The following is a 24,261-nucleotide window of genomic DNA, read 5'->3' on the forward strand; positions in this document are numbered from 1 at the left end:
CCCCAAAGGCGCACTCCTCCATTGTTTTCCAAGACAGATGGATGCCAACCAACCATAAGAGCTGAACAGCAAGGCAGAACTGTTTTACATCCTAACTGAGAACCTTTCTAGATCAGAAGAGAAAGTCTATCTAATGTCCTGCTTCTCATGCTGACAAACCAAATTATCTAGAGCGTGAAGGCACCAGCCCTCTATCGGTGTTTCTCCTCAGCAACTAGTCTCTGATTCTTGAGCTCCTCTTTATATATCATGCATGATTCAGTAGTCATTGGAATTCTTATCCTCCAGGAATTTATCTGGTCCATTTTTTGAATCCATGCCTTTGCCAAATTTGCAAATTTGTATTCCACACAACAATTGCACTTTATCTTAAGAAAGTACTTTGTTAGGGGATAATTTCCCCCTTCTGTCTGCTTTCTCCATACAGCACATAATTTTATTAACCTTTGTCAAACTCCCTCTTTGTCATCTCCCCCCCCCGTCACCCCCCAACCCACCTAAAAATCCTCTAGGTTCTTTTTACAGCCTCCAGAGGCTTGTTTGTAAGTAAGATAATGCAGATGAGTCATTCACATGTAAATCTGGGCACTACTGTTTACTCAGTCATTGGCTTTCCTCCAGGTTTAATTCTGAGGCTGTTTTGTTTTGTAATGGGAGTACAGTGGAACTTGCATTTAAATAAGGAAAAATGCTTACAGTGGAGCAAACTTTTCATTAAAATGTATCTTCATCAAGAATTGTTTGTCGGGTACTCGCATCTTTTTGCTCTGCTACTTGAAAAACAAGCCCTGATGTTATAGTTCGTGCTTATTAAAATCTAAAAGACATGCTTTTCAGAAATAATTGCATTAAGGAGGCATTAAACCTAATACATGAAGTTACTGCACACTCGCGAGATTAAAAACTGCCCTGGCCAAAGCATACCATCACGTATACATATTTTAAAATGTGTTCTTAAGCAAATAATTTTTTTAAAAGAGGAAATGGAAAGCTAGCCTTGTGGATTAAAAGAAAAAGAAAAAGCTCATGGGCCACATTCTCTTTTGGACAGAGGGGTTTGACATGCCAATGTTGGGCAGTGCCAGAGCAAAGATGGACAGAACAATGGATGAAGAAAACAAGATGGAGGGATTGGCACCAACCTGGATGGCTTTTTCAAAGGATTAGGCAAATTTATGGACAACAAGGCCATCAGCAGCTACTAATCATAGAATCATAGAGTTGAGGGAAAAAATTGTTGGCGGCAGTATGTGGTAAGTATAGTGATTTAATTTACTAAAATTAGAAATGCTAAAATGCATTACTGTGTGTTCAGTTCCGGAATATTCCCCAGTAACTTTCATGTGACCGGTTAACTCTGGTCACAACGCTGGAGGTTTCTGATTACATTCTCCATTTTGTTTTGCATGTGAATGACTGTAATGGCTGCATCTCCATGATCACCAGAGAAGAGGCAGTGTTAGTGTTATATACTAAGCTTGGATCCTAGAACAATAGGCAGGTAGGATCATAGAATGCAACAACTGATTGGCCTGCAGGAGAAGACCAATCAGGCTCCAGGAGGGAAGCAGAATTAGCCAATCAGACAGGACTCATTGTGTAAATAATGTATATAAAAGCCTGAGGTTTGGGGGGAAATGCAATCACTGTTTTACAAGCTGCAATAAAGAGCGTGAAATCACTGCAGGACTCTGAGTACAGAAGTCGATGTTCTCCCATAGAAGCAGGAAGGAGAAGTCTGGAAGAAGAAAGTGGAAACCTCTCAGAAGGAATGACATGGCCTAGCTGGGCAATGTGCGGAAGGCTGAGTGCAAGTACTAGAAAGAGAGAAAGACCCTGTTTGTTTGAATCATAGAATCATAGAGTTGGAAGAGACCACAAGGGCCATCGAGTCCAACCCCCTGCCAAGCAGGAAACACCATCAGAGCACTCCTGACATATGGTTGTCAAGCCTCTGCTTAAAGACCTCCAAAGAAGGAGACTCCACCACACTCCTTGGCAGCAAATTCCACTGTCGAACAGCTCTTACTGTCAGGAAGTTCTTCCTAATGTTTAGGTGGAATCTTCTTTCTTGTAGTTTGGATCCATTGCTCCATGTCCGCTTCTCTGGAGCAGCAGAAAACAACCTTTCTCCCTCCTCTATGTGACATCCTTTTATATATTTGAACATGGCTATCATATCACCCCTTAACCTCCTCTTCTCCAGGCTAAACATGCCCAGCTCCCTTAGCCGTTCCTCATAAGGCATCGTTTCCAGGCCTTTGACCATTTTGGTTGCCCTCCTCTGGACACGTTCCAGTTTGTCAGTGTCCTTCTTGAACTGTGGTGCCCAGAACTGGACACAGTACTCCAGGTGAGGTCTGAGCAGAGCAGAATACAGTGGCACTATTACTTCCCTTGATCTAGATGCTATACTCCTATTGATGCAGCCCAGAATTGCATTGGCTTTTTTAGCTGCCGCGTCACACTGTTGGCTCATGTCAAGTTTGTGGTCAACCAAGACTCCTAGATCCTTTTCACATGTACTGCTCTCAAGCCAGGTGTCACCCATCTTGTATTTGTGCCTCTCATTTTTTTTTTGCCCAAGTGCAATACTTTACATTTCTCCCTGTTAAAATTCATCTTGTTTGTTTTGGCCCAGTTCTCTAATCTGTCAAGGTCGTTTTGAAGTGTAATCCTGTCCTCTGGGGTGTTAGCCACCCCTCCCAGTTTGGTGTCATCTGCAAATTTGATCAGGATGCCCTTGAGTCCATCATCCAAGTCGTTGATAAAGATGTTGAATAAGACCGGGCCCAAGACAGAACCCTGTGGCACCCCACTAGTCACTCTTCTCATGCTTAATGAAGAAGCTGTAATCTTCAACTAGGTAAAACTAAGCCCATGACTGGATAAGCATGTGAATGTAAATACTTTGCAAATATTCTTCAGCTGTATGTTCTGCAATTGCACATGATTTGTCTTCCTAGCTGCAATTTAGATACTCTACCGACGGTATGCCTCTGAATACAAGTTGCTGGGGATTGCAAGGGGAGCACTGTTGCACCCCAGCCCTGCTTATGGGCTTTCTCCTAGGTCTGACAATTGTGAGAAGAGGGTGCTTCTTATGTTCTTAATTTTACTGCTGTACAGTAATTATACAGTTGGCTAGTTTCCACCCACACCTATCCTCCATCCATCTAGGCAAGAGAGAGGATTCATCAGTTTACCCACATTTGACCTAATACATTTAATATCAATGCAATCCTTGCATGTGCTGACCAGAGCAGGAAACAGTGGGGGTGGACTTACATTTTGTACTCCATGCTTTAAAAAAAAATAATCCATTGGTTTCAATGGGGTAAAATAAGTTACAGCCACTCCAAGATCTAATATAGCTATAGATGGAGATAGAGGTATAACAGTTAAGAGCTAGCACTCCCTTCAGCACTTTGTGTATCTCTGTCATGTATAGGGAAGGGTGAATCTGTCATTATTGTTTCTCTTAAAGTTCTCCCAGTCTTAAATCCAGATCTCTACATTTTGACATTGGTGTATTTTATCGCTGTTTAGGGAAGTTTTTAATGTTTGACATTTTATTGTGCTTTTAATATTCTGTTGGGAGCCGCCCAGAGTGGCTGGGGAAACCCAGCCAGATGTGCGGGGTATGTATATTATTATTAATAATAATAATAATAATAATAATAATAATAATAATAATAACAACAATCATGGAAATTTGTCAGCATTTTAGTGCAATTTTCTCCCAATTTTGCATGCAGTTTTGACAAATGTAGACATCTAATGGGGAGCAATTGCCTCTAATACAGATCACATACTATGGAGAAGTACAAATTTCAAATGATAGTCTTGGTTTTAGATATTGGTTCAAGAAGTGCAAATTAGGTCATTTATTATTGAAATGCAAACAAAATGGAATTTCTCTTCCATTCCTACTCATATAGCTTTCCTATCATCTTTTTTTTGCAGCCGAAACATCCTTAAATCAGGAAGTCTTTGTAGATAAGAAGAGAGCCATAGCTCCTGGATTATTTTTATTGTCTTTTTTTAGGCATTTGCCCCCACCTCTATAGCATCCTTTTGAGATGAGATGACCAAGGCTAAACACAATATTTTCAAATATGTTAGCATCAAAGGTCTTAAGAAAGGCATTTTCATGCTTCCCATTTTACAGTAAAAAATTAAATTAGCCTCACTACTTTCTTTCTTTTTTAAAAAAATTAACCCGATGAGTTAATGAACATGTAGTTAAGCACTAAAGTCTCATTGATCTCAATGACATTTTAAGTTGGTTTAATTTCATCTGGACTGCGGCTATTACATTTACTCATGAATGCCGACCCAACATCTGCAGAAACTTAGCATGCAGATCTGCCCTTACCGAGTGTATTTTGAGATGTAATGGGCTCGTTTTAATTAGCCTCTCATCAGTTTAATATTTTTCTCCATCCATTTAGATACTGTGTAATAAGCACATCTGTGAATCACTTTGCTCTCATGCCCCAACGTTTTCTTATTCAGTGAATGATTGCTTATATACTGTAATGGTCCCCCTGGCAAATTAATGTCTTTGTGTAAGGAAAGTATTTAGCTGGTGCTTTCATCTTTCTCAAATCTTCCATTTATGTTCCCATTAAATGGGTGCCTCTTCGCTGCATTGTTGCAATAAAAAATTAAATCCTAAACAATAAAGAAATAAAACCAGCGGCAGCATTTTTGTTTATTGGTCATTTACCTAAAATAGCCATTTTCAAACTTTCCACCATCAAGGAAGGAACTGTTTCCACATCAATTAGTCTGTCAAGCAACACCTGTGCATCTACCACCAACATTGCAGAAGAGTCAGGACATATTCTATTCTAGGGGGCGAATAAATTCCATGTGGCCATCCAGTCCCTGCTTAAAAACCTTGAATCTTTCTTCTAAGGCAGTCCGTTCCGCTGCTAAAAAGCTCACACCTTCAAGAAGTTCTTCCCAGTCTTCAGTTGAAATTCCTTTTCCTGCAGTTGGAACACACCAACTTGGGTCTCACCTTGTTGTGCAACAGAAAGCCATATTTGCTCCATCTTCTGTGTGACAGCCCTCCGCAGGTTTAATGGTGGGTATTGCAGCACCTCTTACTTGTTTCTTCTCCAAGCTAAACATACCCAACACTTTCAACCTTTTCTCATTGCACTTGGTCTCCAGGTCTCTCATCTTCTTTCTTCCCCTGTCATCAGGGAACCCACGGTTAGTGTCCAAGAAACCTCGGCAATCCTTAGAACAGATTGAAAAGCACCATCGAGTATCATAGTAGCTCTTTCAGCGTTTCATCCCAGGATTCATATTTCCTTCTGAGCAACCCTTGAAGCAATGGTAATTTGGGCCAGAGGGAGATCAGTGCATGTACATCTTATGTTTGTACAGTAGGCTAGTTGCATCACACTCACACATCCTTACCTATCCTTTATCCAGGCAGGCAAGAGTCATTATGACTGTCTCGCCAGAGTGCTGCATGCTCTAGTTATCTCCCGCTTGGACTAATGCAATGGGCTCTGTGTGGGGCTACCGTTGAAGGTAACCCGGAAACTACAACTGATCCAGAATGCGGCAGCCAGACTGGTGACTGAGAGCGGCTGCCAAGACCACATAACACCGGTCTTGAAAGACCTACATTGGCTCCCAGTACTTTTCTGAGCACAATTCAAAGCATTGATGCTGACCTTTAAAGTCCTAAACGGCCTCGGCCCAGTATACCTGAAGGAGCGTCTCCACCCCCATCGTTCTGCCCAGTCCAGCACCGAGGGCCTTCTGGTGGTTCCCTCACTGTGAGAAGCAAAGCTACAGGGAACCAGGTAGAGGGCCTTCTCGGTAGTGGCGCCCGCCCTGTGGAACACGCTCCCATCAGATGTCAAAGAGATAAACAACTACCTGACATTTAGAAGACATCTGAAGGCAGCCCTGTTAGGGAAGTTTTTAATGTGTGACATTTTAATGTATTTTTAATCTTTGTTGGAAGCCGCCCAGAGTAGCTGGGGAAACCCAGCCAGATGGGCAGGGTACAAATAAAAAATTGTTGTTGTTGTTATACCATCCAATATTTCTGGGCGGGAAAGCAGGACAAAAACAAACTGCACCCCCATCCAAACTGCTCTCCCTTTTTCCCACCCCCAAAGTTGTGCTCTTTCTCGCCACCCAGTCTTCATGCCGTAGCCATCCCTGGCCTCCACACCTTTGCTGGTTGTCTCTCCTTTTCCACCCCTGTGGTGGCCAGGCCTTGGCCATGGGCCTTCTCACAGCCTATCCTGCCTCGCTGCAGCTGGCATATGTGGTATGCTCGCTTCTGGAAGTGTGCTGTGCCAGCTTGCAGGTGTGCAGCGGTAGTGGAGGCCATGGCAGAGGCTGCCCTGAAGGAGGCTGTGGAGGTAAGGAGGCCGAAGTGGGACATCCCAGAATTCAAACAGAAGCAGGGGCAGCTTCTATGAATCCATGGTGTCCCGCTCAAATCAGGACTATTGAGTGGTATGCTATGAGAGTTCAGTAACATGTTTGAGTCAGGCAGAAACAATCCAGCATGGTGCAAAGGTAGGGATTATGGCTTGAGTTAGGACTGTGGGCCAGGCAGATAGGCCTGGACAGTTGCATTTGGGCCATGATGCCTGATGCTCCCCACTGCTGCCTTGCAGCAATCCTGACCACAGGCCATGCTGGCTGCGACTGATGGGCATTGCAGTCTGAAACATTGGAGGACAGCAGTTTCAGGAAAGCCAAGTGTAAGCTATGCTGGTATTATTGCACACCTATTGCAAATTGAGAGTGGGGTCTAAAGCAAAGAAGTTGTGGCTTGCATAAGGCAAGCTGTGAAGTTCCTTGCAGAGGTGATAATTGAATCAGAGAGGCTTGCTTCCCAGTTCATTACAGTGCAATCTCATGCATGTGTGCCCAGAAATCAGTCCCATTTTTTCCAATGGTGTATGCTTCAAAATACACGTGAAATAGATTGCAGCCTTAGTCATAGCCTATGCTATGCCACCTCCTTCACCATTGAGTTTGTTAGGCCATCACATTCTGGTCCAACAGCTCAAACAGAGGAGCCAGCGCTAGGAATAATCAGTACAAACCACAGCAACGTGCCCCAGGCGTTTCTTCCATAAGTGAAACCATGCGATGCAATTTTCCTGCAGAACCTGCCAGACCTCTGTGGGCCTGATGCTTGTACAATTACTGCTGAGATGAATTATATGAAGCATTCCATTCAACCAGAACAGGGATTACAAGGATGAACATATTACTGGCAGTAAGATTGATTTACGTGGAGGAGCTTTATGCTTTCCAAAAGGGCAGTCACTGGGACTATCACATTATGGTAAATTCTGCAAGGATGGTGTTTGATAATGTCCCCTATCTCTAGACCAATGACATCGCAGACACTTAAGGAAACATGTCATACATTAGGCAGGAGCAAACCGGCAAAGATCTGAGGAAAGTCTTATAGAGCTGGTGTTCGGCCTAGGGGGAAAGATTAGACTGGAAGATTACAGGAGGCCATGATAACAGAATACAAATATATAATAAGATGTCAGAAGCAGATGACACCCCATCTTATGACAACGGAAAGAGAAGCAATAGGTTTAAAATTCTAGCAAAGACCTAGAAAGTTACGGCAATCCTTAGTTTCCAGGGATCTTTGCACTGAGAAGTTGTAGAGAGTTAGCCTTTGGAACCAAACCAGAGGGACCTGCAAGTAAAGGTTGCAATGTGAAACTCTGCCATTTAGGATCTCAGCCATGCTGTTTTCCAGGATATGCCATCCCTCCCCCCACCTCCACCAACAGTGACCCCCTCTTCCTTACACATTTTAAATAAACTTCAGAGACAAACATGCCATCTCTAACTCATCACCATTCTTCTCTGTGAGTTGGAGAGAAATACGTTGAAATGTGGAGAGCTTCCTTTACTTATGGAGGCTCCCTATGTGGTACTGAAATGGGAGTAAAAACCCCAAAAAGGCATCTAGAAGTGGTTGTTCAGTTAGATAAAGCAAAACAAGGCAAGTTATTTATTAATAAAAACTTGGAGGAACAGGGTGGACTTGGCTTGCCACCTAAAAGGGAGAACCTGTGGCCCTCCAGGTATTGATGGACTACACTGCTCATCATCCCTGACCATTGGTCATGCTAGCTGAGGGCTGATGGAAGCCTTGTCATATAAAGTCTACTCAATATTGATCCAGAGAGGAACTCCAATGTATTCTTAGCAGAATAAAAACTTAACATGTTGCAGGATTCCCCCCAAAAATAGACCAGAGGCAATTATGTTTCATTCATCAGAGCTTTACTGCTACTGAAGGCAAATGAGCATAATGGTTACAAATCCAATACATTCAGGATTGGCACTGTCCATAAGAAATCCAGTTGCAGCAGACTTGACTTAAACTTACAATAACTTATAAGACTAAAACCTTAATGCTAAGCATACAGAAACACCACACCAGACAGAAAAGACATAGAAAGAGAAAGTGGTTGAAACCCAGGCCAGTGTGGTGTAGTGGTTAAGAGCAGTAGTCTCGTAATCTGGGGAACCGGGTTCGCGTCTCCGCTCCTCCACATGCAGCTGCTGGGTGACCTTGGGCCAGACACACTTCTTTGAAGTCTCTCAGCCCCACTCACCTCACAGAGTGTTTGTTGTGGGGGAGGAAGGGAAAGGAGAATGTTAGCCGCTTTGAGACTCCTTAAAGGGAGTGAAAGGCGGGATATCAAATCCAAACTCCTCCTCCTCCTCTTCTTCTTCTTCTTCTTCTTCTTCTTCTTCTTCTTCTTCTTCTGGCCTGTAAGTCAGCATGACCTTGACTGAAAGAGATAAGAGAACCAGTTTAAACCAGCTGTACTCAGCTTCTCTGAAGGAATAACTCAAACATCATTAACCTTCTGCTAGTTTCTTTCACACAGAGAAGCTTCCAGAACCCTCTTGAATTAAGTAGAATAGGAAAGATCTCTTCACATCAGATCAATACTTTCTGTACTAAGAAATGCAAACTGACAAGCCTAACAATGTCCAGGGGGCCACAGATTCCCCATCCTTGACCTAAAAGATAATAATGGTGATGTCAGAATCCATCTGTGGAGAGGTTTCCAGAACTAAGATGTCACCAAAGAGATGGCTGCACTGAACAAGAGGTTAGAGTGGATGACCTCACAGGTTCCTCCCAGCTCTGAAATGACATTAATCCATTATTCTATTAAAACCCCTAAAAGCATAGTTAAAATGGGAGAGGGCGCTGTATACATGCCTTTCAGCTATATTTATAAAAAAATTATGTGTGATTTATATCGCTGAATGTGTACAGTGCTAATAATATACACTATTGTGTCTTAAACCAACAAACCCTTGAAGACTGACAATCTGGACATTATCATTCCGGTCACAACAATTAACAATTTTAAATTAACGTCAAGAACTCTGTACTTAATTTCTTTAGTGCAAGGTAAACCTCTCACCATCAATCTTCTCCAAGCCACTTAAACTTATTTTGTGTTATTTATTCATTGCTATATTTGTACACCAGCTTAATCTGGCCCAGTATGGACTGTGCAATTTAATAGGAAAAGGGAAAGTAAATCATACGGAGACCGGCTATTGTAAACAACTGGAGTAAAAGAAAAAAGTAGAGAAATAAAAAAGAATAGTGATGAGCTTAATCCCATGTACTAGTATGCAGCACAGTGATTCAGTATTATAGAGTATAACTCTATAATACATAATGACTCTATACTCATTCTAAGGACGTTCTTATGTTCTCATGTCTCCTACATGCATCCTTGCCACATATAACCTGCATATAACTCTGCAATGAATGGGCATTTTGTCAGAAATGAATAATGGCAATTGGTATGATATATGTCTAAATTTATTTCAGATAGAAGAAGATCTCTTGAGAAATCAAGAGTGGGCGGGAAAATATCCTGCAACCAAGGCCCTTTAGGCAATGCTGAGATCACATTCCCCCAAACATGATTTTGATATACTAAATTTGGAATCAATCCTACCAGACAGAATTAGCATACAAACCCCTAATTATGTCCCCTCGGTCTCTATCACTGGGACAAAGTAGAGTTGCTGGCTATCTACCAACTGCCCGGAGGTACATTACCATCAGTAGAGTAGTTACCCTTTCTCTTTCTTCCTTCTGCAAAGACAGGCATTGGAAGACACCATCAAAGCATTTCAGTCCTTAATAGGCCTACAATCCATTCAATTATTCACGCTTTTAAGAGGCACTTGATTTAGAATGTTGTCGAGCAGATTAAATATTGCAACACTTTCTCTTACTTGAGGATCTTGTTTCTTGAAAACACCAGCCCGCATTTCAAGAGAGAGGAGCTATCTCTAGATTTTAAGAGAACTATGTAAGTTAAGGGGAATATAAGTTGAGTGGTAAATGTGCATAATAACTCATTGTGAACATTCACCAGGTCTCATGGGGGAATGGGCACAGAATCCTTCCACAATGAGGGGATTTTGTACATTTTCTGGTCAATACAGTGGTACCTCAGGTTACAGATGCTTCAGGTTACAGACTCTGTTAAGAACTTTGCTTCAGGATGAGAACAGAAATCGTGTTCCGGCGGCCCAGCAGCAGCGGGAGGCCCCATTAGCTAAAGTGGTACCTCAGGTCAAGAACAGTTTCAGGTTAAGAACAGACCTCCAGAACGAATCAAGTTCTCAACTAGAGGTACCACTGTATGCATAATCACCAACAGGACATGAGAAATGTGCATAAATCAACTGAATTTACATCCTCTGGTCATTATGCATAATCTCCAACCGGGTTTGGGGGAATGTGTTTACCCTGCATTTCGTACATTGTACACAAGGGAGTTTTCAGCTGGTCAGATATTCCCTCCTCTGTAGGCTCCATTTGCAGAATTGTGGGAGGGGAAGGGGGTTCCATTCCCCTATCTGCAATTCCCCTTTGTGCTGCTCAGCTGACTGGAGAACAGCTGAGAATGGGGTAAATGTTTCAAGATGATATCAGATGATGATGGTCATGACTTCCAGAGAATATAAAAAATTCAGCCCAGATAGGCACATTCCTCAAAGCCTGTTGGGGATTGTGCATAATGGCCAGAGAATGTACAAAGTATAAGGTAGCTCCCTATGTTTCTATGTCTACCCAACTCTAGAAATCAAGGTGCTCCTCAGTTTAAATGGTTTGGGACTGGGTACTAAAATAACCCTGAAACTATTAGAACTTTGGGGGACACTAACATATTCACATTGTATCTCATTAAGGTGCACAAGCTTAAACACTCAGTTTCAAACTGCATCTATCAATTAGTGGGGAGGGAGAGGCACCATAAAATGGGGAGCCTGTGGCCCTCCAGATGTTGTCCCATTCACATTTCCATCAGCCTAGAGATGCAGGAGAAAATCAGTCTCCTTCCCATTTTGATGAGAAATTATCTAATTTGCACTTCTCAAACCAATATGCAAACTAAAACCGTAATTGCCCTGTGAAATCCACATTTCTCTGAATTTTGCAGTGCATCTCGCCAACGAAATAATGTGTCTGCAAATGCATATATCAAGGGAAAGTGAGCATTAAAATGCAAATACGTGTGAAAATAACATGGAGAAATCCATCACATCAAGAATAACGTCCTTCAAGAATGTGTATGGTGCTCAAAACTACATACACCACAGTGTATACCAAGAACAATTTATGCTGAAGTGCTGTTGAATTTCCATGAGCATTTTTTTCCTCCTTCAATTGCAAGCTGATGTGGAAATGTAGAGAACTCAATTTATGGCTGGAAAAATGAGAAACCAAAATTGACAGATCCACCTATCCTTACTTGAGCTCCAGCCAGTGTGGCCAGTGGCCAGGGATGATGGCAGTTGTGATCCAACAACTTCTGGAGGACTGGAGGTTTCCCATCCCTGACATAAGGGGATGGAAAGCAGTATAGGCCAGTAAACTTGTGAGACCCAGTTCCAAGTAAGCCAGACAGTACTAAAAGGTTATTTCAAAGAGTAGACAGGTGATCTCCCAACATCTGCTAAGCAAAGGCAAGCAGCTGCTCTGCATCCGGGCAAAAGAAGTGCAGTGCATAGGAAGAAAATGTGCCATTGTGCTGCAATTATCCTTTCTGAATGCACAATCTTTTAAAGAGAATATCTGGCTGTCTCAGAGCAGGTGGAACTTTTAAGCACACACACATACACAGAGAAAATGGAGGTTCTGTGCTTGGTTTCTTAACATAATGTTGTCAGCATTAACGGCAAAGTTGGAGACTTATTTAATATCTTGCTGTTGCAGAGATGTTGCTTTTCTGCAGGTCTGCTGAATATTATCGGTGATGCAGAGAGGATTATCTGATTAAGAACTAGCACTGTGCAGTCCTACGCATATCTACTCAGAAGAAAGTCTCAGTGAAACCTACCTTCCTGCCATGTGCAATGGGAACAACAGGAGCACTGTGCAGGCTAGGAGCAGGGGTGGGGGGGAGAGGATTTGGTTCGCCTCCTTAATTTGCATTTCCTGAAACAATACATGGACCAAAAGCCAGTGCTCCTTCAAAAATTCCCACTTCAGCGAATTTTGTAGTGCAGTTCTCCAAAAAAAGAATGTGTGCAAAAATGTGTGCATTGGAGAAAGTTTCACATAGACTAGATAAAATAACATGAAAATGCATCATATTCGAGGAAATTACTTGCTCAGTGGGTGTGCTAGGCAAATTCACATACAAAATTGCGTATATGAGGGGAAAATGGGGGTGAATTTCCAGAAGGACTCTTTCTGGGGAAAACATCTCACACTGAAAAACTGAGAGAAACCGAAATTGAACAGATTGATCCATCCCTAGTTTGTGTCTGTATCAGGAGTCTGTGGCTGCTTTGGATCATAAGAAGCTGGTTTACATCAAGTTGGACCAATTGTCTATCAAGCCCAGGATCATCTATGCTGGCTGGCAGCAGCTCTCCTGGGTTTCAGATATAGACCTTTTCTAGCTCTACCCAGAGATGACAAAATTTGAATAGAAGAACTTCTGCATGCACAGCATTTATTCTATTATTCCATGGGTGCTCCCCTCCAAAGTTGTTTCCTGGCTCCCTAGTTGTTTTCCCAATAGAACCCTCCTTTTTGGAGCCTGCTAATATCTGTTGGGTCAGGGCATCAGAAGATTCTGCAGCAGGGAGGAGGAATCCAACATCAGATATCCCTCTCCAAATATCAGAAATGGGTTTGTGATGCCATTCCAGGGACCACAGGCTTGCACCCTAAAGTTATATTGTACATATTATATGTTTATTCATTGGGGGGGGGGGTCATAACATCACTAAGCATTGCACAGAGTAGTAGAGTTGGATTTAAAATAATGAATTGTGATGGGAACTAACAAATATAACACAAGTCAACTTTCTAGAACTTTATGGAAGGAAGTTTATTGTTTAAATGCACACCTTTAATTGCAAGACTTTTCCCACCCTTTGAAATATTGTACTGCCATTTTGAAAGATGCCTGTGAGGGGTCTCTCAGCAAGCCAGACAGGAGGTGAAGTCTGCAAGCGAGTGCTCTCCCTTAAAAATGATAGCTTTGCGCTGACTACCTATAGCTTTCTGACCCTGTTTCCACAGAACTCATAGGCTCACGCTCGCTATAAGCAATGCTCTTCTGAATAATGCAGTGTGTTCTACTTAAACAATATCACTTTGGTAAAGAAGCTGCTGGCATGTTTAATTATACCTCTGAAGTTCTGCCCTTAGTCTTGTTATAGACTGCAACGTTTTTATGTGGCATGTTCGAGCTAATTAGATGGTGTTATAGGAAGCCTGCGCAGGTAGCATTGTTGAAAGTTTTAAAAAAGATGTGAGTTAACTTTTACTTAAAATAAAAAGCTTGCTAGCAGGCTCAGAATCTTCCTGTCTAGTGTCACAGACTAGCTTGTGGCATTGCCAGAGTCTTTGACATGGCGTACTTGAAGTCTTCCCAGCTAGCAAGCCAAAAAGAGCTTCCCAGAGATAGGGTAGAAGTTGGTTTTCAACTGGCAACCCCCTAAATGGCAACCAATGGGGAGGTCTCCCTTGCTATGACCAGCAGCAGTGAAGTAGTAGTGTCCTTAGAAGTGGAGGAACCCCAATAGACATACCCTCAAGGAAAGCCCAACAAAGCAGGGAGTTGCATTGACAGCTGAGTATGATAGAATAGTGAAGTGCCAAAGGATAGTTAACATGTCATATCAGTCACATGGTCTGAGTGCAATTATGCACAATTATGTGCCTGGGAGTAAGTCCAAGAACCCCAGTGGTGCTTACTTCTGACTGCATAGTTAAGCTTTAACAAAAATGTTTTAAAAAGGTGGTGCTGTGGTCTAAACCACATATATACTGCATCAGACCAACACAGCTACCTACCTGAATCTACCCCCCCCCAATTAAACTGCTAGTATTAGTTGTGCAGCCAGAATGTTTGTAGAAAGATGCTTTTATGATCAAACTTATAGGACAAGGGTGGTGCTATGGTCTAAACCACTGAGCCTAGAGCTTGCTGATCAGAAGCTCAGCGGTTCAAATCCCCATGACGGGGTGAGCTCCCGTTGTTCGGTCCCAGCTCCTGCCAACCTAGCAGTTCAAAAGTACGTCAAAGTGTAAGTAGATAAATAGGTACCGCTCCGGCGGGAAGGTAAATGGCGTTTCTGTGCGTTGCTCTGTTTCTCCAGAAGTGGCTTAGTCACACTGACCACATGATCCGGAAAAACTGTCTGCAGACAAACGTCGGCTCCCTCAGCCTGTAAAGCGAGATGAGCGCCGCAACCCCAGAGTCGTCTGCGACTAGACTTAACTGTCAGGGGTCCTTTACCTTTTATTTTTTTAGCCATGATGTCTATGCTCTGCCTCTGCAGTTGGAGGCAGTAATGCTCCTGAATACTAGTTTCTGGAAACTGCAAGATCATCATCATTTTATTTGTATGTCACCTTTCCAAGGCGGCTTACAACGTGACAAGACTTACATAATTACAAACATTGCCAAAGTAGTCACAAACAATAAAGAAAGCACCACAAAAATTGCACAAACATAATCAAACAAGTCCAACCTAAATCAATATAAGATCTAAACATAAAGATACAAAAGATTAATATAAACAACAGCAAATGCCCCAACCCAAGAGTCTATCCAGCAGCCTCATCTTTTGTAGCTGGAGTCAGTCAGGGACCTATCCTCTCAGGCCAGGTGAGAAAAGGCCTGCAAGGCAGGGAGCAGGTCTTCCAGGACTCACAGCCAAGATGGTCTTATGCTTGGATCCTGTTGCTGGTTTCCCACAGGCATCGGGTTGGCCATTGTGAGAACAGGATGCTGGACTATATGGGCCACTAGCTTGATCAAGAAACCTCTTTTTATGTTCTTATGTTTTCCTAGTTGTTTTTTTTTAAATGTAATCCATAAGTAGAGCTTTTGATTTTGCCCAGAAATGAATGCTGCAGATGGGTCAAATTGAAAGATTTATGCTGGGGAAAACACAACATGTTCCTTGAGATCTCAGAAACCAATGGCAACATCTTTTGGTTGCTGAATTCATACAAGAAATGGCAAAAAATAACATTAAAATATCCCATGCCAGTTTTCTTCCACCCGACCATCTCAACCATAGTTTCTGGATAAAATCATAGTTCACTGGATTCAACCATCAGGCTGCAAATACTGACCTATGTGCCTTTCCTCTCTTCCCGACCCCCTCCCTAGTCTTATTAAATCTTTAATGAGTGGTGTCTTATTGCTGGGAGCCCTGGAGTAACGATGGTACTTACCAGTGAACTCTTTCAATCAAATAATTTACTTTCTCAATTAATCTTCTTGCAAGACCCACATTTTTCATTACTCTCCCTTGGTATCATTTTCTTCTCAGACACTATGTCCTCTCAATAGGCTCAATAGTACAAGAACCCCATTAATAATAACTGATGTATAGTGAACACAGAAGTAATAGCCTGTATCCGAGGAAGCTATGTTTTAGCTGGCTGATTTCACAAATAAAATGCACAAGTCAGCTCAGAACCGTAGACTGCATCCACTTTGTTGAATCGTGCCTCCTTTGTAATATTCAAAATAGGTAGTGGTCTTAAATTGTAAACCAGAAACCACCAGCAATGGCCCTTGGAGCATGTTCTGTGATTTGCTTTCAGGGAGGCCCTGAAATCTTAATGAAAACAGCAAAGGGAAACACAGATGTGCCCAAACCCAGCTAGCATCTGCTTCCATATGAATGCCCTCACACTCAGGGTTGGCTCCTGAGGGTGGTGAAGTTCAGTACTGCTCTGGGGCCTGTAGCTGGCAAGCTCTGCCTCCAAAGCTTCTCCATTCTTACTTTGCACAGAGTCCCAGAGAAGCTGAAAGGAACTTAACTGCCAGGTAAGTGTCTAGAGATGGGATGCGGGTGGCGCTGTGGTCTAAACCACTGAGCTTCTTGGGCTTGCTGATCAGAAGGTTGGCGCTTTGAATCCCCATGACGGGGTGAGCTCCCATTGCTGGGTCCCAGCTTCTGCCAACCTAGCAGTTCAAAAGCACGCCAGTGCAAGTAGATAAATAGATACCGCTCCAGCGGTAAGCCAAACAGCGCTTCCATGCGCTGCTCTGGTTTCAGTGTTCCACTGTGCCAGAAGTGGCTTAGTCATGCTGGCCACATGACCTGGAAAAATACACGCTAGCTCCCTCAGCCTGTAAAGCAAGATGAGCGCCGCAACCCCAGAGTCGTCTGCGACTGGACTTAACTGTCAGGGGTCCTTTACCTTTACATTTACCTTTAAGTTATAGAGACAGCTTGGAAACCTGAGTTCATCTAAAATGCAGCTGCCAAATAGATGGGTGAGCATGCATCTCTTCTTTTTTAAAGAGAAAGGGGGGGGGAATTCACTGGTTGTCACTTTGTTTCTGAACCCAGTTCAAGATGCTCATATTATTAATTTCAGATATTTATATACTTCTTGACATGCAGAATTTCTAAGTGGTGTACGTAAACGGTTAGAAATAAACCATGCAAAGAACAAAAATAGAAGATCCATGTTGCATGGATATTTCTGTTGGTTTAGTACTGAATGTCATATGGAGGTTTTTTTTAAAAAACCCACTGGGACAAGAATCTTGAATAATCCTACTGAGTAAAAAAAGTGGCCTAAGAGTAGATGATAAGCATTACAGAGGTACCGGTGAAACTTGCAATCATCTACCAAGGGGAAGCAGCAGGCAGTTGTCAGTCAATCAACAGAGGACTGTGTGATCACTTGGTCAGCCAGCAACTCCCAGAGGAAAGTATGGCAAATCCAGGATTCGAAACATTCAACTTTCAGATGTCCAAGCTAAAGGGAATGGGCATACAAACTGCAAACCCTGCTTTGGGAGCAAGCTAAATGGAAATCCAAGTAGATGAATTGCAAAAGCAGTTTGGTGGATCAGATTTTAAGGGGTTAAAATCTGCCAGCTAGCACAAATATGAATAAGAGAAACGAGTCCATGATTTCTGTCTATATGCAATATTATTATCCCTGGAGCCAAGCATTCGTTCCATCTCCTGCTAGATTTCATCAGCCATGATGGCCAAGGATCAAGAAGTCTCATTGTCATCTTTCCTGCTACAAGTTTTGTGTCTACATCTTTAGGCTGCTACAACTGAAACTGACCCCACAAAGAGTAATTTGCTACTGCTTCAGAGACTTCCAGTGGACCTGAACTAATCATGGCATCAGGTTTGGCATGAATTGAAGTAATTTTGCTCTCAAAATGATTTCCAAATCTCTCACAGCAGGTAATTGACTTGTCCATTGTCAATGATACAGCCCTGTTCTGGGCATCTGTAGAGGATCAGCTCATAAGTCTTGACAACCTCATAAAAACACAATAAAGAATTAATTATTATTTATTGATTGCACTTAGTTTAGGGATATGCAGGTATTGTTTGTGTAGCAGTTTTGAAATGTTTTGTACGCAGGAGAATATATATGTAATATGAATATCAATAATAAGAAGAATGTAGTCGCATGACATTAATGATTCATATATAAAATGTGTATGTGTGACAGGAAACTAAAATTTGCCTGCTGCAAAACCATGTGACATCCTTACCCAGTTTTGCAATAAAATATATTCACATCGGCTCCTTAAGTATAGGTTTCTTACAAAGTAAAGTTGCTACCTGGTTTAGCCTAAAGCAAAAATTGAATTTGGAGATTCCTGCCTGGATGAAACATGAGAGGATTTTCAAAGAGAATAGCTTGCAAAAATGAAAATGAAAACCATGTGTGTCGGGGGGGGGGGTCAGGAAAGAAGCTCCACATATTCTTAGTGAAGGGTGGGGGAAGACATATTAAATTCATTCCTTACCAGAAAATGGGGAGGGGAGTGTAACTTAAAATGTGTTTTCCCACAGTCAAGGAAACACATAGCATTTTAATAGGAAGTAGTCAGTAAAGGGTTGCATGAAGGCATTAATGCTACAATCCTGGCAACACAGTGGGATTTAATTATGAGTGAACATGCTGAAGATTGAGAGCGGCAGACGTCCTTTCCATGTCGGGCTTCTTCAATGCTACAGTGTCAATGAAAATTAACAACACCTGTTTAAACTGTGAAATAAGAATATTGACAATATTTCAGAAATAACCATCATGGCACCTTAAAATACACTTACAACTGTTTCATGTATGCATATTCAGGTCACCAAGGGGTTAGTGGCATGAATTGTGTGAAGGAATTATGACAGACTGATCGCTGTGGATAGAAGTGTCACGTTACCCAGTGCTGACTGAAATTTGACTAGGCGTTGTCTGGGGCTGTAGCTCAGCAACAGAGCACATGCATGCTTAAAGCCACAGGTTGGATCCTGTTGTCTGCAGGTGGTGCTGGGAATAGACCCATGTCGGAAATCCCAAAGAGCTGCTCCCAGTTCATCCACTGAGTGAGTTGGTTCTGACTCCATCTGCACTATATACATTTAAAGCAGTATCGTACCACTTTAAACAGTCTTGGCTCCCACCCCACCCCCCAAAAATAAAAAAAATCCTGGGAACTGCCATTTGTTAACAGAGCAAACCCCTATTCCCACCACAGAGCTACAGTTCTCCAAGTGGTTTAACCAGTTCTTTTTTTCGAGGGGGGGAATGTTTAGGGGTACTCTCATTTTGACTCAAGAAAATCACCAATTTAGAGTTCAAATCGGGGGAAATAAATGCAGTAAATGGACAAAAGTACAAAGAACATGCACAACACCGTTGGCCCATCTTTTGTCTTCACAGTCATCATTAACTTTACGCTTCTTTGCTGGCTGTGATGATGAAAAATAGTAATTTTTCTGCTCAGACTGAAATACTGCCCCTCAATGAGGCCAAACTTTCATCAGTAAAACACCACACATCCACATTCCACACTGCTTCACACATTAAATGCTCGCTTCCATCTGAGACTCAGAAAACACAGGGAAAGGAAATGAGGCCGCCATTGGAGATGGTAACAACAAAACTGACCAATCACTGTGCTAGATCCCAACTCCTACTTCACACATTAAATGCTCACTTCCGTCTGAGACTTAGGAAACACAGGGAAAGGAAATGAGGTTGCCATCGGTGGGAGCAACGGAACTGACGATTCACCATGCTGTTCAACAGAACTGACGATTCACTGTGCTAGAGAAGAAACATTTTTTTAAAAAAAAATGTTTCTTCTTCCGTTAGATTCACAAAATGTTTAGGGGAATGTGTACCCCTGCGTACCCCAAGGAAAAAAGCACTGGGTTTAACAGGCAATCTTTCCTCCCAGGGAATTCTGGGAACTGTCACTCTGTGTTGGGAACAGGGGTCCCTTAACTGTCAACACCCTTAACAAACTACAGTTCCCAGGTGATTATTTAAAGTGGCCTGTTGCTTTAAATGTTGCTTTGCAGATGGGGCCTTAGTATAAGACAGTTTCCTTTGTTCTAATAAAGTAGCGGACGTGAATTAAGCAAGGCCCTTGTGTGCGAAAGTGAAAATAAGACAAATGACTGCAATTGACAGATTTCAAATTTGTAATCATTTTGAATTGTTTTCATTTCCATCAGGACGCCGGAACTTGTGGTATGAAAAACAAGAGGTAGGAAGGACTCGAGCAGGCAAATGATCATGTAATACAAGTCAACCCCCTCCACTGCTTCCGAACAACAATTCCATAAATGTGCCATACAGAAGGGGGAAGTCTGCCAAAATTGCCACCAGGGTTTAATTACATTTTGTGGAGTCACCTCGTATCGCTTCGTACACATGGCACTGAGAGCTTTTAGCATTTGTAATGGGAAAACAGCAGCTGAAGAGAGTCTGTTTAATTATTCTACAATGTCCAGAATTCAGACTCCTTGTAAATGGAATGTCCATGTCTGGACGTAACCCCTGGACACTGCAAAGGAACATGCCAAGCAGATCATCATGTCTCTAATTAAAAGTTCACTTGTGTCATAAAGTCAACTGGGTAGCCTTGGGCAAGCCACATCTCTTAGTCTATTCTGCCTAGAGTTTAGGATTAATGATACTGACCATTTCAGAGGGGTAAGTGACCTTTTTGGCCTGGTGGGTCAGATCTTTATCACACCGCACCCCATGGGTAAACTTTGACAGGTAATGATGGTGCCAGGTAAATGATGGGTGAATATTTCTGTCCACCTATCAAGGTTGCCAGTACATTCCTCACAGGAAATGTGTTAGAGAAGCCTCACCCAGCAGGATTGAACTCTCCCTTTACCAGCACAGTGGTGAGTTCAATACTGCTATCTGCCACCTTTTGTTTTGCCAGCATGTTCCCCCTAAGGAATATGCTGGTGATTTAGAACCCAGCAGGATGGAACATTGCCCATCAGCTGTTGTCACCCACCAACGTCATCTGATTGACAAGTGAGCATGGTTTGGGGGAAATGTCCACCTGGGCCAAATTGGAACCCCCTGGCAGGTCAAGACTGACCCATGGGCTGGAGCTCCACCACCCCTGATGTAAGGATCACTGAGATGACTTAGTATTCCCCGAAGAAGGATGGGCAACCTGCAAGTGATCAAGTTTAGATCTCTGGCAAGAGCAATCTGCCCCTCCACCAGTTGTCTACTGGGTGGGAAGGAAGAGAGGGTGAGAAATGTGTTTTGGGGAGAAAGAGAGAGAGAAATAGGTGATCCTGTCCACCACCCCCTGGTCATGAATAAAGCCGCTGACAGATTATCCCCAAGGAAAAGCAGCCATCAAGAGAAAATGGTCTCCATCCCTGTTCTTAAGTAGTTTGTATAAAAATGCCCTCCACAAGACCTTAAACCTCAGTGACCCTCTTCTGCCAGAAAACAGGGCTTAGATCTGCTGGTGGTCTCTGCTCTTGGACCTACAAGGCCCCCCAACTTACCATAGGGTAGGGATAGCTTGTATCCTCTACCTTTGACTAATGTCAGTGTAGTCCTCAATTTGCTGTGATGTTCTTCCTGGAAGGTAGGGGGCGGAAGTGTCTAACAGTGATCCTTGGTCCACTGGCTGGTTGCTGAACTATTGAGCTTCCCTTTAACTCTGCAGTCCTAGGGTAGCTATCTTTTCATAATGTAGCTCGTTTCATAAAATGGCAGATACTTGGTTCTTTCATTTCTCTGGCAAGCAGGTTGATGATGGGCTAATGAGGCACAAACAAGTTACACAAAGAATGAAATATAAAAGGGAGGGCAAGACATGCATTATAGGAAAATATCATCCTATGTGCCAGTGGTGGAAAATATAGAACTCTTGTTTCTTTCTGTAATAGTACGCTGATCTCGCTTACAGTCTAATTGCCTGCACTCTGCAATAATAAAATGTGCAAATCAAATTCCAAATACATGAAGGAGGTTTTTGATAGTTTCCATATTTTCTTACACCACCCAGATGAAGCATCTGCAGAAGGAGCCATTTTCTTTCACATATCTTTTCATTTCCTATTTTATTTTTCCAGGACAGCTGTTTTTTAGTAAAGCATTGCACAATTTTGAAAGTTTCGGTGCTGTTCACACAACATAACTTTTTCTATTGTGTATGTTACTTCCTGTCTGAGCTTCACATCTCTGCTATTTATGACCGAATGGCTGTTCCTTAGCATTCCACAAGCAGTGAAATGTGGAGAAGTAAAATGCAATGAGGGAAATGTGAAGTATTTAGCGCAAGGAGAAACATGAAAGGAACGTCACCGATACCCTACTTACTGTTCTCATTTGTTATCAGGTAGAGCTGCCAGCAAAGTGTTTCCAACAGCTAAATTCAAAGTAAAGTTTTGCATTTCTCTTCAGGTGGAAATCTGAAGAATGTGAACAGAAAGCAAAAAAAGTTTATTAGATAATTCTGACAAAAACGAATGGGGGAAGAATGGTCCGCAAATCCCTAGCTGTGGTAGTCCAATGGTAGAACAGCTGTTATGCATGCAGAATGTACCAGATTAGACCCCTGGCAACTCCAGTGGTGGTATTGCATTAAGTGTTACTCAGAGTAGACCTATAAAAATTAAAGCACCTAAGTTACTTATGTTCTCTAATTTCAATAGGGCAACTCAAAGTAAAACTTAGTTGAATGCTACTCTTAGTTCCTTGAATGTAAGCACGATTCATGTGCTCTTTGATGGTGTTGTTATTTTGCTTTTGATACACTGAGGACATCCTGAGCCACTTACTCATGTGTAAAAGTCAACACATGAGTGGAGAAAACAGGGGAGAATTTGTTTGTTTATTTTGTAAAACTGATATGCCCTCAAAATGATTAATGTGTGATGTGTGTTAAGCTCCACCCCCTCTTGCCTTCCACAAAATGGAGAGCAAAATTCAGTTCAGATGGAGGCTGCGTGAAGGATCTTTGAAATGCAGGTGGCAGTTTCTCATCACGGTTCCTTCAGACCCTGGGTGAAGTCCACTGACTCAGCCAGAACATTGGATCCTCCTGGGCAGGAATGAGTATCAGAAGATGTCCTCTTCCAGCTGAAAGTTGCTTGAGCAGCAAGCCCTTTCTGAGCTCTGGTGTGTTCCTGAATCCTTTGGTAGTCCTTCAGCCCTTGACCTTCTCAACTCTTCAGTCCTCACAGGCTCTTTGGGCTGAGCTTTCGGCTCACTTTGCAAATAGACCTGCCTCAGGGTAGTTTGTCCTACAGTTCCAATTGCTCTTGTTCCTGATTACTGACTGGTTCCATGGCATACTTCTTGCTCACCTCAGACTTCTGCCTGTGACCTTTCCCCAAACCTCTGAAAATACCACATACATTGACATTGCTGTGTAAATAACAAATCATCCTAAATTTCCTTGGTGTTGCCACAAACTGCTGAACTCAGTACTGGCTACGATCTTCTTCATGTTTACTGTCTCCTCGCCAAGCAGTGATAGCGTAGGGCCCTCTTCAGGAAACACCTCAAGTTGCAAAGAAACCTTCATGCCCTGTGCAATTCTCTCTCTTTTTGATTCCTCTCCTTCCCAAATGTATCAAACCAGTTGAAAGCACACTTTAATCTTCCCAGAGATAAAAGGTGGAGGAGGAGGAAAGATGAAGGCCAGGGCTAATAAGACATCAGAAGAGCCTGAGGGAGACAGTGAGCGTAAGACGGAACAGTAACTCTGACAAAAGAAGGGTTTGCAGAAAGAAAAGGGGGTAGTATATGAAGCTATAAAGTAAAATTAACAAAGCCAGGAGACCATTGAAGAAAATGCATTAAAGGACCCAACTTGAAGCCAGATGAGAGCTGTCAGTGAGTAGCAGTCTCCCGAGCACCAATTTGTACCAAAAAGTACAGGAAATATTCAAGAGGGCATGTGTATATATGTGTGCGTAAGCAGTGCTGCTTTAAACTTGCACTATAATCGCCTCAAAATGGTTATCAGTTTTGGGAAGGTGAATCAACAACGCTGGCTATAAATTTGAGGGAGGCACATTTGGTGGCCTTTGCTGTATAGATGGGCATGGCAAAAATCCCTCCTTTTCTCAAAGGGATGGGGGAGTTTCAAGCCCTTTACCAGCTGAATAACTCCCAGGGCATATGCTGACATTGCAATTGGACACATTAATTAAAAACATAAGGAGAGCCTGCAGGATCAGGCCAATCGCCCATCTAGTCCCGCATCCTGTTCTCACAGTGGCCAACCAGGTGCCTGTGGGAAGACCAAAGGAACACAAGAGCCCTCTCCCATCTTGTGGTTTCCAGCAACTGCCATTCAGAAGCTTTACGCCAGTGTGGTGTAGTGGTTAAGAGCGGTGGACTCGTAATCTAGTGAACTGGGTTCGTGTCTCCTCTCC

This window comes from Podarcis filfolensis (assembly GCF_964270895.1).
Source record: "Podarcis filfolensis genome assembly, chromosome: 4".
Taxonomy (NCBI): Eukaryota; Metazoa; Chordata; class Lepidosauria; order Squamata; family Lacertidae; genus Podarcis; species Podarcis filfolensis.